General features: G+C 37.9%; 1 pseudogene; it reads right to left on the minus strand.

Moving 5' to 3' along the window:
- Window positions 1–1,326: 1,326 nt before the first annotated feature.
- LOC101571957 lies at window positions 1,327–4,985 on the minus strand (annotated as a pseudogene).
- Between the last annotated feature and the right edge of the window lie 2,977 nt (window positions 4,986–7,962).

Raw genomic sequence — 7,962 nt, forward strand, 5'->3', positions numbered from 1 at the left:
CACTGGGGAGGCTAACATAAGAGGATCCCTAGGAGTCTGAGCTGCATAGCAGGACCCTTGTGTCAAATAAGTAAATTAGTTAATTAATTTTTAAAAATTAAAAAAAGACATTAGGATGATACACAATTCACATGTTGTTAAAGAGGAGAGGTTGTATAAGACTAGGTCATATTTTTCATTAAGGGAACATTACTGAATTAATTAAAAATACATTTACATCAAACTGGTCAGAAACTAGTCTCAGGCCTCATTTACATTCAAGAATGATGGGAAATGCAGCCTGCAGTAAGACAAGCTGAAGCTGGAAGCCAAAATTCACAGTAATCAATTTTAGCAATGTGCCAAAAAAAATCGGTGCAGTAGCACTTTGTTCTTTTCATTCTGTTAAGACTGATATTAGTAACTCAGTTCACGAACACTTCTGTTTACAAACAATTTGGTTCAAAACATTTTGTTTCCATTTGCAAAATCCTCATGTGGTGACAAACACAGCCATGCCTGTCTTCTCTACACTGACGTGAATGCAGGGATCTTGCCCCAAACAGTTAAATAATTTAAGTTCATGAACGGAGGTCGGAGTGCACATGCCTGGGCAGAGCCGGTTTGGCTGTTCACAGCACCACTCTGAAGAAGCATGCATTTTGGTTATATCCTAGCTCTACCATTTTCTTCGTCAAGAACTTTCAGTACCTTGTTTTTTTCATCTGTGAAAATGGGAATGAGCTTGACTAAGTTATTATAATTATAAAATATGGTTTGGAGTCACACACTTAGAACAATACTTATACTTAAGAATTCAATAAATTCAGCATAGAGAATATACAAAGTTATATACAATAAAAGGTCAGTTCTTGAAACTATTTTGCCAGTTCAGTTATCAGAACAGTTGAAAGCAGAATATCTGGTTTTTTTTTTAGCTTAGTTAATTTTATTTTTAATCGTTTCTTTTAAAGCCTCTTTACCTTCTGAAAGGTAAAGAGGCTTTAAAAGAAGGTAAAAATGCTTTTATTTTGTTTAAATTCATATTTGACACTACCATTTAATATGAAGCCAAGTCTCTAGAACTACTGGTTTTTTTTTAAATTAATACTCCTAGAAATTAATCAGCTCATTTATTTATTTTTTGAGAAAATGGTTTTTAATATGAAAAATTTATTTGGGAACAAAAATGTAACACATAACTCAGAACTATTATTCTGTCAATAAGGACATTATTATCTCAACTAAGAACACAGAGATTTCAGTAAGGCATGCCAAGGAGACACGAACCTGCAAAGTTCTATTCAACTTATTTCACTATGGAAAATGCTGTGTGTTTGGCTCTGGTCACAGTTCCATCGTGTCTACCTTCTTGCAAGTCCAGCCTCACTGGTACCTAAGTCTCTCTTTGCTTCTTCAATTTTCACTTGAGCAAGAGATGGATTTGGTACTAAGTCTAAGAAGGACTCCAGTTTTTTCTTCAAAGCTATGGTCTTTTGTTTCAGCTCTGCCAGTTTCTCTGATAATACACTAGGGACTGCTGTGACAAAGAAGCATCCAGGCTGCGAGCTGAAAGTTGCTCCTCATTGGCTCAGATTCCAAGTCTGAACTCTTCCGCCTTTGCTTTCAGTAAGTCTGCATTCTGAAGACAATTGTCAACCTTGGTCCTTTCAGCAAAAGATGCAGCTCTGTCTTCTTGAGATCCTCTTGTAGACATTTTTCTAACAAAGTTACAGCTAGATTTCTTTCATGTTTTTCCAGTTGAAGTAGGAGTTCTTCATTTTTGGATTTGGCATGGAAAACATCAGGGGTCAGATTATTTACTGCAGGAAGAAAACTTGCTAGTGAAGTATACTTTGTGTAAAGGGCCACCGCACAGTCAACCAAAGCATTCAAAGACCTGGAGCCAGTACTGGACAGACTGGAAGGGGAAACACTTCCACTCTCCGTAAGGAGGTCTTGAAGATCCTCGCCTTCTGATTCATATTCACTTGCTTTCTGTCTTAAACCCTCTATTGCCAAGCAGGCATCCCTGTCCTGGGCCCTGTTGTGTTCTCCAAAATGATATAAAATCTCTGTAGTCCTATAAACCCAGCTCTTGGGAGGGTGTAAACAGGAGAATCACTACAAGTCCAACTAATAGTGAAACCCTGAACACCCTGTAGACGCTTCCCTAAAATACAAATAAATAAATAAGATTAAAAACTAAAATAAAATTCATTTATAACACATGAATTGTTAGTCATCATAAAAACTTTATGTAGCTCAGAAAAATTCTGAAAATATTTATGTACTAAAAAGATACAAAAATTTTCAAAACTGCTTAAATTTTATTTCAAAAGCATACTTTAAATGAACTGATTAGTGCACAAGTGGTGGAAACTGTGGCAGTGAGGTGAAGGAGAAAGATGTGAGTGTCGCTGGGTGAAAAAAAATATTTGGAGATCATCTGATTCCACAGTACTGAGGTTTTTTTATACCTTGTGAGTTTTAATAAGAATTTCTCAACAAAAGCTTTTTTTATTTCACTTGTATAATTGATGACTGCTTGAACTGGCCAAATAGTTTCAAGAACTAGGTTTTTGTTGTATATAAGTTTAATATAATTTTAAATTGCAAAAACATGTGCATATTTTTAAGAAACTAAAACTGTGTTAGGCAACCAAAAAATAATAACTCTTTAATCTTTCACTTCAAGCACACAGCAATAATAAAGATTTGTGGCTGCCTACGACAGCACAAAACAGCTTGCAGAATACAGCTTGAATGTTGAAGGCATTCTGATGAGAGTCAGATAGCATTTCGTAAATTATGTGGAGTATAAATTATTATAAGCAAACATTAAACACAGCAAAGCTGCGGAAAGTGACTGGTGTTCCGCACAAGCACAGGATTATGCAGCAGTGGCAGCTTGCGCAGGCTGTGCGTGAGCATGTGGATGTGTGACCATTGGAGGGAAAGGCATGCCACCCACCATGATGGACCAGCAGAGCCTGGACTCTGTAGCTGAGGACAGAAGAAACAGAACAAGCATGGATGGAGCAAAGAGAAGGAAGAGAACAGGGGAGAATAACACAGTAAAGGAGATTAACTCTACTTGATATGCATAACTGTGGATGTGAAAGAGGAAAACAGGAGTGAAATAGAGAAAAGAAGGTCCAGGAGAAGAGGAGAAGAAAATGGAAGAGGAGAGGGAGGAGACGGAGGAGGATGGAACATTTCACTCAAAATGAGAGCCGGAAGGCAGGGTCTGAAATGCAAAATAGGTATCGCACAGGAATGGCTCATTGTTTTATGGTACTGAACCATCTCCCTGGCCCCTTACTGACTCGATCTTGAAGCTCTCTCTTGTCTGTGTTTTCAGTCAGGGTCCTAAGCTGTGTTAGCCCTGACACTAACCCTAATTCTCTAAGTACATTAGCACATGGGTGCATTCTGCAGTGCTGGAGGTCAGTGAGCCTCATTTCATAGCACTTACACACAATTCTTTTGCCATTGTCAGATGGATCAAAATTGAAGGTAGGGGTCTGAGGAGATAGCTTGGCTGTCTAAGCACCTTCCTGGAAGTACAAGGACATGGGCTCCATCCCCAGTATGGCACACCACGCCAGCCCCAGATCCTCAGGCGTGCTGTGCCAGCCCAGAAAATGGGAATGGTGGTGTATGCTTGTAATCCCAGTGCTGGGGAGGCTGAGACAGGAGGATCTCTATGAGTCTGAACTGCATAGTGAGACTCTGTACCATATTAATTAATTAATTAACTAAAAATTTAAAAGTTGAAGGAAGGGAAACAGGCATTTAAAATCTAGAGCTGTGCAGCACACTTAGCCACCAGTCACACGTGTCTACTGAACACCACCTCAAACGGAGACATTCTATACTACATGTAAGAGGCACACAGGATTGTGATGAGTCAATATCAAATATATAGAATGCTATACTAATATTTTCAAACTGACTGCTTATTGACAAAATATCTGTTAATATTGAGCTTAAATTATATTACTAAAACTATATTTTCCTTTCATTTTAAAGCTTATTAAAACATTTAAATTAGATATATTTTCAAAATTATATTTCTACTCATTGGACCTCTCAACCTTATCGTTACATTGTGCAGTTTGGTGTGTGGCCAAATGTGCAAGGACAGGTAGCTGCAATGACCACTTGCAGCAACTACATAGGTGCTTCACTCGAGGAACTTACGATGCACACTGTCCAACTTTCTAACATTTTATACCCTTAAAAATCACAGTTCCTGTATTTTCCCTTTTCTAGTTACTTTCTCATTGTGAGAAACTCCCAGCTCCCTCAATTGAAGAAAGAGGGTTTATTTTGGCTTGAGCATGCAGACGTACTGCTATCAAAGGGAAAGGCATTGCTGTCCACTGTGATGGACCAACAGTGCATAAATTTTACATCTGAGAACAGAAGAAACAGAGAATAGAGTGGGCATTTTCAGTGCCTGGCTGGGTGGCTCACTGGCTGCTGAAAAGGGAGGCCACAGAGGAGAGGTGCTCCTTCCTGGCTTCGAGAAAGCAGAGGAACAAGGAACAAGCCAGGAGGAGAGATTTTTCTCGTCAGAGTCAAGCGAACCCTTACCTTTGAGCATACAGCATCCACCAATAGCATATTCAGCTATGGCGGCTCAGGACTCAATCACCTTCCAAAATCTCATCCTTGAACATGTGAATCTTCAGGGGACATTCCAGATGCAAACCATAACCTTCTCTTACTAATGATAAAAGAGCACTTGTGTGAATGAAAATGAAAAATTACACTACTGAGACTCTGGAAGTCAGAATAAAACAGAGTTATCTTCATGAAAATTATGAGAGCTGACTTGTGTATGACAAGAAGAGTAGAGTTTAATGCATTTGTTTGGCACCAAATACCTGAGAACTCAGTACCTGATCACCACGTGACTCGTTGGCAAGGAAGTTCCCCGGGGGTTGAGCACTGCCTTGTCCATCATAAGCTGCCTGCTCCTTTTCCACATTCGACATCATCTGAAATCGAGATTCTTCATGATTGAAGGCATCGTATAATTTCCATCAAACAGACAGCATTGAAAAACAAATAGATTACTGCCTCTGCATGAGGAAGTGTCATCGCTGCTGGGGCCTCGTCAGGACGTAGCTGGAAGGTCTACAATTGCAGCAAAAAACTACTTGAGAACCACCCGAGAAAGTCATGGGTGCTCTGCTTCTTCCAGAAATACTTTCCGCAGACACGTGCTGTGTAGGTAGATGGAGACAGGAAACAAGCCTTGTGGAACTGGTGCCCATTGTGTAGAAGAATAGGGAAAGCCCAAGGCAGAAATTGTCATTAACTGTTTGATGGGTCAGGGAATTATATATTTTTGAATAAAAATAAGTACATTAAAAGGACTTAAAGGAACAACAATTAACGCTTTTCACATAAAGAACTTTAAAAATATCCAAATCAATTTATGAGACCTATACTTTCTATTTCTGTATAGTGATATATGAAACAACTCTATATACATGTTAATGTATATCTGATATAACATTCAAAGTATAAAATCCTAATTCATAATAATGAATATAATTATAATACAATAGGTAAGTTTTTTCTAAGGTTATAAAAATAACCATGTGGGGCTGGAGAGATAGCTCAACAGTCTAAGCACCTGCCAGGCAAACATAAAGACCTGGTTTGATCCCTGGAACTGCATGTCAGGCTGTCCCAGGAGCCCAGCGTGGTCTGTGCTGGCCACCAAAACTGGGCATGGTGGTGCACACCTGTAATCCCAATGCTGGGGAGGCTGAGACAGGAGAATCACTGCAAATCTGAGCTGTGTAGTGAGATCTGTACCAAATAAATAAAAAATAAATGACTAGCTATGCTTTTGGCTTGTATCTTGTTAGATTTAATAAACTAGATAACTTAAACTGTCAGATTTAAGAATAAGCCATTTTGTGACAAATTACATAGGTTTTAGTTCACCAACACACTTATAATTTTAAGCAACTTTGGTAATAAACAGAAATTGAATATATCATTGGTTTCATCTCATTAGATTCTATTTAGACAGTATTTATTGATTCCCCAATGACAGAAATAAAAGTAGTAGAGAATTTTTCCTCCCTGTTGTAACCCTTTTATTATTAACTTCCCATTTTTGCATGTGTTTAATTCTCATTCCTTATCCTGGTTACACATACACAAAGTTCCTTCTTGATTTACTATCAACAGTGATTTCTGAAACTCTACCGATGTTCCCTCATTCCTGCTCTTTACAACAAAATGTTTTTTCACATCATCCAAGTTTCTATTCCTAAACTAAACTTATATTTTTAAAAAATAATCAAGATTCTTTTATCTATATATGTTGATTAAAAAAATTCCAAAGCCAGACATACACCTCATAACACCAAACAATTGAGTACACCAGAGTACAAGATTTACAATATAAATCTTAGCTAAGTATTTCAATTGAAATTTAAATAATATTTTTGAGTCTATAAAAGCAAACAAAATTAAGTAAATCCATTCTGTTGGTTGTTTAATAACCACACTGGAGTCGCAGCTTTGTGTTTGACAGCTTTCAGTTTTGTTCTGGATGTGTTCTGCAGTAAGAATTGGGTCACAGTAGGGATGGTCTGTTTGCCATTTGAAGGGGAAGTAGAACTTGTACGCGTTGGTTGCCTCTCATTCACTACCTTTTCCGGCCAGAAGGATTTGCTTGGATTTCATGGGTTTTGGTACTGGTCACCCACCCCCAACCAACGAGCAAGTATACACACAGCACTACATACTACGTGTATTAAAATTTTTTCAATTTTATTTTATTTTTTTTTCAATAAAGATTTTCTGATGTCTCATTAAAATATCACAGATTGGCCTTACAACCCAGAATCGTGTTCTGTGGCCGGATAACTCTTGGATCTTACTCATCTGGCTGTGAACTGTTCCTTTTTCAAAAACATAGATAACATCCAAAAATTTTCTGATATATTTGATTTTGACTATTGTGGCTTGCTGAAGCAAAGCAGCTGAATTTGAATAAGCTCAATGTCATTTCCTTCAAGGATTAGCTCATCTTTCTGGGCTTGAGATACAGAGCAAGTAACACCTGTCCTCATACAAACTTGGGTTGAATGTATTTTTCATCCAAGAAATTCCAGCTTTTGACAAGAGACCCATTCTCCTGAATAAGGACATTGACAGGGAAGTGCACATACACAGCACTCTTCTTGTAACAGAAGCCCAGCATGACCCCCTTATTGTGTTCTGTGTACAACCACGGATCACGCAGGCACTCACCAGGTCCTTTCTGGTTCCCACCATCTGTTAACCCGGAGCCTTTATTTTTTTTCCTTCTAAAGAAGACTGAGTTCCTTCAACACAGTGATGTAGTTGAAGTCCCTCTGCAGGGTTTCCTGGGCCCTTTGCAATAACTGTGTGTCCCTTCAGAGTGATGACATTCTCTGGAATTTCAACAGTCTGATGGCTGAGAATGGTCTTTGTTCTTGAATGAGATGCAACAAAGAGCAAGATTTTATTTCTGTTAAAGTTTTACATTGCTATTTCATCTTATTAAAAATAAATATTCACCATGAAATTATAAATTTCCTCGCAGTTTATTACAAAATAAGAAATATTCTTTATAGATGCTTCATTTTCTTCATACACCTTTAGTATACAGTATTAAATAAAATCCTATTCCTGGGTTTGGTTCACTGGGCAATTAATCTTATAATATTCTGATGTGGTTTTTTTTCTTTGTGTGTCTATATACAACTGTAAGTACCCTTCACCAAGATTAGTCCGTTCAAGTTAAATATAAGATGTGATTGAAATTTTCTTTATTTTTTGACCTTAAACTTGAGTTGGTATTACAAAGTGTAAGACTGGCTTACTTAACACCCTTTGCCAGCTTTAGATTTCCTTGCCAGCCTCTAATACAAAGCCTCAGGAGAGTGAAATTCAGTTTCCCTACTCAATTCTCAGCTTTCT

This window comes from Octodon degus, unplaced genomic scaffold (genome assembly GCF_000260255.1).
Source record: "Octodon degus isolate 3935 unplaced genomic scaffold, OctDeg1.0 scaffold00175, whole genome shotgun sequence".
Classification (NCBI taxonomy): Eukaryota; Metazoa; Chordata; class Mammalia; order Rodentia; family Octodontidae; genus Octodon; species Octodon degus.